We start from the raw sequence: 8,273 nt of genomic DNA, 5'->3' as shown, positions 1-8,273 counted from the left end.
GCAACATGGCGCCACAGCGCCACTGCCGAATTTCCTACTCTGCATTACAGCAAACACCTCCTCAACGCACGTCTATGCCTTCAAATCATCACTGTTTGACCTCTCAGGCACAATAAAAAATGCGACAGGATGTTTTTCAGGAATTGAAATATCTGGTTCCCAGTACAGTTTCCTCTTGGTAGAACTGGTTTTTTAGTCTGAAATGAGAAAGGACAGGAAAATGCCTAATATGGCCAGCGCGAGCTTACGCTGTCTCTGCGGGGCAAAATAAAGTGAACACTGCATTCTACTTTTCCAGGAAACAAATTGGTGGGTTACCACGTGGGCAACTCCCGGTCAGAATCCTTCAACTGCATAATTCTTCACTTGGTTTCTTTGGAAAGAAAAGGTTGCATTTGGTGCCATGCCTGCAGTGACACTTTGCAGGGAACCCTGCAAAAAAGCCCCCGCGCTTTGTGTAGATCCCAGGCCCTCCACCACACTTTAAGCGGCGCCGAAGGACAATATGATGGTGCGGCGCTGGCTAGAAAAGTTATATTACTCGGAATTCTTATACAATAATATAATGAGAGGAAAACCTCCAACTCTTGCCTCGAGTTACACTGCGCGAAGTTTACATGCAAGAAAACGCTAAAAGAAAGCGCAGCACAAAAAAAGTTTTCCACAAAAAAATTTTGTTTCTTGACCGAACATGAATAACTAAGTTCTTCTGCAAAAAAAGGAAAAGAAAATTTTACCATATAACACATTCCTATAAGGCATTTCTATAACACATTCCGTGCTATCTTCGGTAAATTTTTTTGAGACCATTTGTTTCTGTCATACTTCAGGCTGGGAAATTAAATACGAGAAGTAAATAGATATTTTACGTCAATTTATTATTCGGCTGTATATTATCATACAAAATTCTCTTCGCACAAGACAGATCTAATCAATGCACTAGATGATTTATCTGGTATTATTTCAGTCATTAAATTTGTGGTGCTCGGAGCAGATAGGCGAAGGCCAGCAACAGGGTCAGAGCCCAAATTTCCCACGTATTACGCTAGTGTTCTGAGTAAGAAAATATTTCAGCCAATTCCAGTGCTGGACACATTATTAGTGATGGCAGCCGGCAAAATGCAAGGGGGAGTTACCAAAGTAAACCTTTAAGAATTCGGTCCCACATTCTTCCTATTTTAGATTTACGGTGGATATATTAAAAATCAGAATTAGGCAGTTTTTCAAAGATTCTTTGTGAAACGTATATTATATCCGCAGCGATTGTCTTACCCAAGGGCTAGCACTTTCGCAAGGCACAGGAGTTTTATTTCGAGTTCTCCGGTGAAGCTACAATCAGCGCATTTTCAGCAGCTTAAGTACGGCTGTCGTGCCGGACATTTCTCAAACCAATGACCCTCCTTCTGAAGTGCATTATGCACTTCTTTCGAGAAAAAATGAAGCGAGTTATTATCTCGATTTCTAATATGTCAACAATTTAAGGACCATAGCATCCCAAGGCGCTGCTTGTATTTGAGGTCGAATGAGAGGGTGTATTTGCATAATGGTCGTTATGTATTGAGGGATCGGTGCTGGAAAGAGTTTCTGGATAAATATATGACTGACAACCTCAAATATTATTGCGTACGCATTCGCCTCAAGTTCCTTTACTTCTAGAACGTATTCCTTGGCCACGAATCTTTCTTCGCGCCTTAACTGCAGTCCCACTCCGGCCGAGCGCGCTGCGCATTTCAGACGACGTTCGCCGACCCGCTGTGCGTTCTGTACGCACTATGGAGATATGAGCAATAGTGCATTAGAAATCGTTTCTTCTCTGCGTTCAAATGACACCTGGTAGTAACACCTAGCATGAAGGCTTGCCTGACGGCCATCAAAATATCAAGAGTAAGAAATGACGTTCTTGCAGTACTAACTTCAAACTTCAACGTTTACGGCAAAATTAAACAACACAACATAATGTGATGTGCTTCGCCTTTAGGATAAATGTGGTAGAGTACCTTAAAAGAGCGATTTTGCGTTAGAACAATTCGAAATAATATAGGCCATGCTAAAAATGGGCAAAACAATACATATTTAGAAGTAAAAATCTTGTCTTGTCTTCAATTCATAACAAATATATTTTGGAGGTTATAAAGAAGTCATTTTATTATGTGCAAGTTTTGTGTTTCACTTAATATTTCATGAGTTATGATTACTTCATAATGACCATTTATGGCTACATTTGGTCACGAACTTCAATAGCAGTGACAAAACGATTAAAGCTCAAACTATGACATTTGCCATAATCAGGCAGCAAGCCGTTCTCTACGATATAACACAGAGAAAAAGATCCTGACTTTATTACGTAAGTTACCCGGTAGCAGTGAATTCAGCTAGTTGTTCTGTTGGCTAAGTCTGCCCAAACTGACATTGTGTTTGACGTACATGGTGTTTGATTACGAGTCTAGCCTATTAATGCAGCCGTACAGTGTCCTGGTAATACTGTCATTCACGACTGATGCTAAGGAATGCTTGAAACGAAAGATTTCGAGTGAATAAGAAATCTCAGCCGATTTGTGGTGATGGCGCCATCTCTGCAAAAAAAAAAAAATACATGAAGTTCTTTCACGTCAGTTTTGGCATTTGTCAAATAAGCGCCGCTAAACATTACAAAGCCGACAAAACGCGGATGTGTTCTTTCTGTAGATTCGCGTGCTTAGCTCATTCCAGTAACCGCGCCTATCCGACATTCCTTCAAGCACACGTGTTTGCAACCCCGCCTTTAACGTTGTCCTAGGGATACCACTTGTGACTGCTTCAAAAAAGAAAGAAAGAGAATTCGTGTGGCTATGACCGGCATTACTGGAACCTGAACAACTGTCCAAAAGAGGGTGCAACCAAAATGAAGTTAGAATAGGGGAAAGTAAGTTCGGGGGAGAATAAAATAAGGGAGCCTATTTAGTACATTCACAGCAGTTACAATAATGACGAGTACGAAATTTTCTGGACATTTCTCCTCGTGTATATCATGAATGCAACCTCACTAGCAGGCACGATATGCCACGGCGCCAGTGGGCACGGAAACATTTGTACATAAAGTAGAACTCCAGAAATTTGCAGTTCCCAGTTTTTTGAAAGGTGACTGTGTAGGCTTTCTGAAATGCGCACACAGCTTGTAATGGCTTCCCCCTCCAACTCATACACCGATACTTGTAAGGTATGGTTCTCGGTGCGCGCTTTGCGGCCCGAACTTGCGAGACGTGTAGGTAGACAAGAGATAAATAATTTTAGTGTGAAATACGTCACTTTCTGAACAGAGAAGTGCTGACGCCGACGCTGCTCGTACGGGTGGTTCCCATTGTTGTGCAGTGATTGCTTCGGTAGATCTGAGGTTTTGGACTTCAAACTCGAGGTCTAATCAAAATCTGTGTCATGGGGAGCTCGAGAAACTCGCCTTCTCCAAGGCAACGCTAGAGACAGTCGGCTGCGAAACCCATAGCATTCCCCTTTGCGCACACAAATGAAAGACGAAGTGTTCCGGCGCCACGTGGTTTTGGAACATGTCCAGTAGGTGATCTTATCGTCTGAAAGATGTAACGTATAAACTCGCCTATTTACCGCTCTCGCGTAATGTATACACACAAGTCACGTTGGCCATCAAAAATTATATTTTTTTCCTCGAGTATTCATCGCGCTCTCGAAAACAGTGGTGTTGATTGAGTGGAGCTGATTGTTTAATCGTATCTTTTTCCGAACCGTTTTCATCATAGCAATATACAACGTCCATGCGCTGAAGGTTCATGGATTATGTAGCAGAAACAAAAAATAAGGCAGACACAACACGTGCACACTTTTGCTATGTATCGTGATACTGTGACCCAATGGCATTTAGAAAGAGTAACTTTAGCAAATGAAGTGCCTTTGCAGTTCCTGCTTGTGTTGGACATGTGCTTTTATTGAAATGACAAGTGCTGTTCGGATGCATTTTTTTGGTTGGAGCTTATTAGTGGCTGGCATGAAAAACCGCACTGTACCGCCACTTCATTTTTCTATTCGAAACTTCAGGAAGAAAATATTGAAATTACCATGAAATTGCTCAAAAAGTACGTGCCGGCGTGTCAAGCACTGATACGTGAAGCGGATGATTGTGACTAGCAATGAAGAAAAATCTGTCCACCAGGGCGGACTGAGTCTCGTCGATTGCAGAGCGCAAGAAAGGAGTTACCAACTTACCGTGAAGGCAGACACAGCGTCAGACAACTGATAATTGCTCAGTATGAAACAAACCAATTGTGAAAGTGACAACGCGCTGCTGCGGCGAGTGGTTTGTCTCGCATGTTTTTAATTTGATTGCCCTTCGCTGCAGAAACCGGTGCTCACAGTAGCGAGCTTGCATTCCTTCTTACGTGTGTACTCGCGCGTCACACTAGCCTACCGCTGCATTAGTCCCGCGCAGTCTTGCCTTGAGTGGGAGCTTGACCGTGCATACAAGATCGTTTTCCACAGAGGCCAAGCTCTGTGACGTGGAAATTTTTCTGCTTGAGCTCCCAAGCTCGGCAGCGACGAAACTCGCGACAAGAACGTCATCTCGTGACCGGTTAGAATATAGGCATGAACGAACGGATATGAGGAATGGTGGTGCGAGAAATGGCTGAAAGATTCGCATGCGAATGTAATCGCGTGGTGCACTGCTACGTCAGTTACCTGGGGGACGCAACAATGCCCTCTGGACGCCTGTAATGAGGCGTGACCCCTCCCCCTCCCCGCAAAAGCATTGCAGAGCTGCCACGCTTGCCTCCGTGCCAACGCGCAACAGCAAAGACAGTCTAGGTAGGAGGTAGGGGAATGTTAGAGAGGGAGTAAAGAGAGAGGAGGCTGGTAATGGATACAACCGGATTCCGCACGGGCGCATAGAGGAGAGGGGTGATTAACCTTAGCCTCCTGCGCTCGTGGCAGTCGACCTAACATGACACGGTAGAAAGAAAATGCGTCGTCAGGAGCCACTGCTCATTTGGGCTCTGTTCAGCAAAGGAATGATTGATGAATGACACGTCTCCCTGTGTTATGTGTACTACGTGGACAAACACAAGTGATGCAGGCAAGGCTGCATTTACCATCACATCACGACTGTCATATGCCGTCAACATCACCGCTAAATACCATAAATGAACGCAAACAGCACACAAAGCTTCGCTTACATCGATTCCCACAGTGCGTGGGTTCTGCATATTTCAAAGCAAACCCGTCTTTGCCTCTTCCTTCGACTTTTGCGCTGCTGCTGTTGCTGCTGTGTTCTTGCACGCCGCGTTAGGGGGGGGGTGGGGGTTCAGAGCATGTATGTACATGACAAGAGCGTGGCAGAGAGGAAAGTCGACGCGAGTAACTCGTTTTCACCTTTCCATCACGTGGCATGTGCATAATGCCCTCTGGAGCTCCCCTGGGTGTTGTCACGTTAGCCTCTTGACAGCTTCAATTATCCCTGACCACCCTCAAAAGCATTGCAGAAACTGCAGCGCTTACCTTTCGATTAACATGCAAGTCCAGAGGCGACGTAGATAGAAGCGGGACATGAGAATGACGACGTCAACGACGTTTCAGCAGAGCGGGGCCACAATGCCCTCTGACGCGCCGTGGGGGAAGCTACAATGCCCTCTGGACAGTGGCGTAGCCAGGGGGGGGGGAGGTTGGGGGGTTCAACCCCCCCCCCCCCGAAATTTTTTGCACCCCCCCCCCCCCCCCCCCTAACCCACCCTTTTCTCTCGTCGCTTCGCGCTGACATATTTCAAGAAACCGGTGCTACTTTCACACTTTCATTCCTGGGCGCTTCCGTTTGGGTTGGTAATTTACAGCGAATCATGTCTGCATATGGAAAAAAACTGTCACGGTGTTTGTCAAGGCCTTGACACTCTGTGAGGTTTTGGGCGCGAATGTGGCGTCCGCATTCTGAAACAACAAATGCGCAACAAATGCGCAACAAATGCGGCAGCCGCATTTTAGATGAAGGCGAAAATGCTCGAGGCCCGTTTACTTAGATTTAGGTGCACGTTAAAGTCCCCAGGTGGTCGAGATTTCCGGTATACATTTCCGCCGCTTCCCTTCAGGTGCCGGTTAGGCCGCGTTCGCGTAGGAACTTGGTCTCGAAGCTGTCGGAAGCGGCAAAATCTTGCAAAAGTCCGCCCGCCTAGGCGGCAAAACAGGCAGAAAAACAGGCGGCGAGCCAAATTGGTCTCGGACCGATTTTTTCGCCATGGCGAAGCGGAAACGCGGCGGAAAGTCGTTCTGCTCGAGCGGAAGCTACACTAGCATGTAAACTTCCAGTCGTAACATTGAACATGGCACCAAAAGTGTAGGCTGTAATGCTGATCGACGCGATCAAGAACCACCCCTTCCTCTACGACAAGAGTGGCACTCAAACGTACTGTCAGCAATACTCGTGATAGTATTCAACGTCGCGCGACAGGAGGTGCGGCAACGAAGCCTTGGCGTGACCCAACTTCTTACACTTTTGCAAAGCCAGGCGAACCCACCACTGCCGTTTCCGAGGTTTTCTTGTCTTCCGTTTATTCATTGTCGATTTCTAGAAAACAAGTAGGTAGAAGTATAAAAGCCATTTCTTCTTCCACTTCCATGGAAGACAATAGTTAGGCAGATTCCTCGTTGGCGCTCCATAATTCTCCTCGCACGTGCACGGTATGTTGCAGAAGTCGCAGGGTGCTTTTCTCGTCGCGACGATAGATTGGGAGCGTAGGTCTCACGTAGGACGCGCAGGCTTCGGCGAGCCTCAACACAAGGGCCAGCCCGGGTTTTAGCTTTGGTGTTCCCATTGCCGCTTTCGTGTCCTGGAGGCGCCGAAAACAATACGAAATGATGAAATGTTATTACAACTTGTAAATAAAAGCTATTAAAGAAATATAATCACGCCTATAGGCAGCAACCTGTGACACAGCGCTACGGCGCCCGTGTGAGGAGAATTACAGAACGCCAACGAGGAACTTACCGAAGGTCGCAAATGACACGCAAAATTGCGCAAGATGATCACTTTTGATGACAGGTGGGTCAGTGAATGAAGATACCGCTCGAAATAATGCGATAATGAGCGCCACCACGCCGACAAACGTACGCAGACTAGATGGATGTGGACGAAAGCGGCAGCGTGGCCGTGGTGGTAGCAAAACAAATGTGAACTTGGACATGCGCGGAAAAGATTTTCCGGCCGCTTTGGCCTTTCCACCCGCTTGCCGCTTCCCAAATGTGAACGTAGCCATAGTCTGCAGCGCAAAACGTCTCTCGTTTGCGATTGCGCCCCTATGGAAGGCTGGTAGTTACTGTTGTGTTGCTGAATCCCGAACCAGCAATTACGAAAGGCTGGTAGTTGCTGTTGTGTTGTGGAATCCCAAACCAGCAATGTACACACGAAAGGGTTGATGCCAGCAGTGAAATTCCACCGACTCGCAACAGAATGCACGAAACAGACAGCCGACAAGCATGGATTACTGCTGTGCGCAGTACAGCGTAAGTAAACTCTTGTTGCAGGCGCTGACAGTTCTCGTCGGAGTTCACGCGTCCTGAGAAATTGATTATGTGCACTATGCACTGAACAAGACCGGAGTTCATTCCTGCATCACTAGTACACCAATCAGTCGAGATTCTGTGAGGTACAAGGCCACTTCCTGTTTGCACCGGCCTAAGTGAAGCAGAAATGACTCGCACGCACTACTTAAAATGTGTACACATGCCATAACTATGCAGTGTGGTGAAATATTCTGTACAATTCTGAATCTGTTGACGTAAAGGCAAATGACGGCTGCACGCTCGCACACAGCGGAAGACACAGCGGCCCATGCACTTGCCGCAGGAAATGCAAGGCGACGAAAGCTTCGTAAAAAAAAAGAAGCATTACTCGTTTTTGCGCGTATTTAAGTTTTCTAGGGCAAAGACGCAGCGAACAAGCTATTGCTATGGGAGTAGGTATAGCCTGGTAACACGTGAATTTTGACATGTATAGCCGTCCTTGACCTGTGAAACGCACTTCGCCCCGACGAGGACGACGCCATCTACGCTTAACGGAGATTAACAATTAATGATGTCTTCTCCGATCGGGCGGGTCGTCTCAATGATGCGTTTTCGAAGACTGGTACATTCAGTGGCGCGATGAGAGACGGTTGCTCCAAACGCCCACTGTACCTGTCGTACTTACTGTATTTTACTGAGCTTACATTACTTTTTACTTAATGTCTGCACAAGCACACAGTGCCACACACACAAGCGAGGGGGGGGGGGGGGGGCATGTATTT

Source organism: Dermacentor silvarum, chromosome 2 (assembly GCF_013339745.2).
Source record: "Dermacentor silvarum isolate Dsil-2018 chromosome 2, BIME_Dsil_1.4, whole genome shotgun sequence".
Classification (NCBI taxonomy): domain Eukaryota; kingdom Metazoa; phylum Arthropoda; class Arachnida; order Ixodida; family Ixodidae; genus Dermacentor; species Dermacentor silvarum.
The sequence above is the reverse complement of the archived record's forward strand: the minus strand, read 5'-3'. Positions refer to the sequence as shown.